Here is a 2,377-nt window from a genome sequence, read left to right as displayed (position 1 = left end):
TGTGTACACTGCAAGGTGAGGCAATCTCACTGTTCTATAGGTCATCTAGTTTGAGAATTATGTTGTGTGTGTTAGGACTAGTGGATCCATGGTCATGTGACCACCATCACACCTTCTCCATCATAAGGTTGGCTCCTCTTAGGCAATATTATGTGAAATTTCATGTCAGCAGATTAGATATATTATGAATCCTTAGACAGTGATGCTGACAAAAGGTCAACCCTCTCTGGAATACCAGACAATCCTGTCAAAATGAATCACTGTTTTTTCTAAAGAGGAAGGCGATACCAACAAACTGCTTTGTCTCCTTGAGAAATGGTAACTTGATAAGGACTTATCACTGCAATAAACCAGCATGTTAGTAACAGCATTAGTTTGATTGCCCTTTGTGAGAGAGAGAGAACCTATGTTGTTGGCCCCATGCAAAGCCTCCCTCTCTGCCACTATGTCCTCTCCATTAAAAAATCCATGGTACAAATCCTGAGGTAGCTAAGAATAAAAGCAGGCTGGCTTCTATCTTATCCATTTAGTTGCTTAGTGCCTCTTCTGCACCAATGTGTGAAGTTACATACATTTTGTGCCCATTTCTATAGGTTCAATTACATGCCTTGTCTCCAGACAACCTAATATTGCTCCTTTAAAGCTCCTGACCAATGAATTAAACCTTTTACCATTGTCTATGCATTCATGTATTTCCAACCAGCTAAGCCATTCCGTTCACCAACACCTAGGAGCCTGGAGATATCACGGTTCACTTCTAACTCCAATAAAGTGACTAAAACAGATCACTGACAGAAGAATTGTCCATTCCTTGTCATTCCCTCTACTGTCAGTTGGGACTGACCACAGTAAATAAGCAATCATTTCTTAGTTTATGCCCATATACCAAGCTAATTGATTTGTGAACCAGTCTCAGGCTTTTGCCACTTTTATCAGCCATTGGTAAGAAATCCCCAGAGGGTAGAACTGAAGAAGAGGAACTAGTGAGACATTGGCATGTGATATGAGAGTAAATGTCATACACTTTACTTTTGTTCTCTGGACTTCCTCAAGTCCTATATTGAATTTACTACTTCCATTTTATAATGGATTGCTTTGAGTCCAAACTTATGACTTGATTGGCTGGCAGTATTCCACCCGTAATAGGAAGATAGGGCTGAATAGTCACTTGATAGAGCATAAGACTTGACTTAATAGATGTTCAACTTCCATCACAGTCTAATTGCATTCCAGAATCTGTTTTTCAAATGGTGTATGATTTTCGTAGAAGATGGCATACCCTTGCTCTAGAATCCTGTGCTGCAATTCTCTTACTAGGGCTTTCCAAAGGTTCCAAGTAATGCTTTTCTCTAGTACATTTACCTCTAATATTGTAGGGTCTGCCAGGCCATATGTCCCAAAAGGCAGTACTCATGGTCCCCAAGCCTCTCTCCTCTGCAGCTCATCAGCCAGGACCAAATTGTTTTATCACAGCCATTCAATCTTTTGGCAGATGTTCTATTCCACTGTGCTTCACTTAACTAGGAATGCCTGAATCTTTTCACCAATCCCTTCCTTGTCCGTCTACTGTCTGAAATTTTCTGGCAGGGTCAGTGTATCATTCTCCTCCAAGATCTTCATACAATACTCAGTTGTGGCTTTTGCTTTCCTATCAAGTCTTCAGAGAGCTTTGGCTTGCAAACCCTTGGTCAGAAAACTCTGCTGGATCCCAGTAAGCTCTTTATTCACTTCTTCCAGCCAGTTAGCTATCTTCTCCACAGACTTCTCAAAAAAAATTTTAAAGGTTTTTTTGCCATAGGGAGTGGGCACTTGCCAGAGAGAGACAAAGAGAAAGTCTCCAAATCCTTTAACGTCTTTTGTTCAGTCCTTTCCTCTGGACTGTTCCCAATTAACATGACCCAACAACCATTTCCTATTCCAAGTGCTGACATGGCATCTTCATCTTCTTTAGAGATTTTTCCTTAAATATGAGTTTCTGAAAAGGTAGTAGAATCCCTTGGCCTCTTCAACAACCAGGACCAGGGACCAGCAGTTAGCGTAATGGCTATGTCGCTGGACTTCCATGTAGTCGACCACGGTTTGAGTCCCAGGCCTGGCTTAAAACTCACGCCAGTCACATGTGCATGTGTGCCCAAGATCCCGAGAGGAGAATGGAAGAGAAAGGACTGCAGCGTGGCCATCCCCCCTGGAGGGTGATTTCTCACTTTCTGTCTCTCTATCTCTCTCTGTCTAGTGAGCACAGGCACCCTAAACAGAGCCACTCTTGGACCATTGGTTCACTGTTACCCTGCTATGTAGTAACATGAAGGTGTTTCTCATTGCTGTGGGTGATAGCCATGCTGAGCACAGCTGCTGCCATTTCCTTGCTCCAAAGCAT

General features: G+C 42.4%; 1 pseudogene; it reads right to left on the bottom strand.

Moving 5' to 3' along the window:
* Positions 1-1,563: 1,563 nt before the first annotated feature.
* LOC102490591 (BAG family molecular chaperone regulator 1 pseudogene) lies at positions 1,564-2,377 on the bottom strand (annotated as a pseudogene).

This window comes from Tupaia chinensis, unplaced genomic scaffold (genome assembly GCF_000334495.1).
Source record: "Tupaia chinensis unplaced genomic scaffold, TupChi_1.0 Scaffold000251_1, whole genome shotgun sequence".
Taxonomy (NCBI): Eukaryota; Metazoa; Chordata; class Mammalia; order Scandentia; family Tupaiidae; genus Tupaia; species Tupaia belangeri.
Note: the sequence above shows the minus strand (reverse complement) of the source record. Positions and strands in the feature narration are given on the sequence as shown.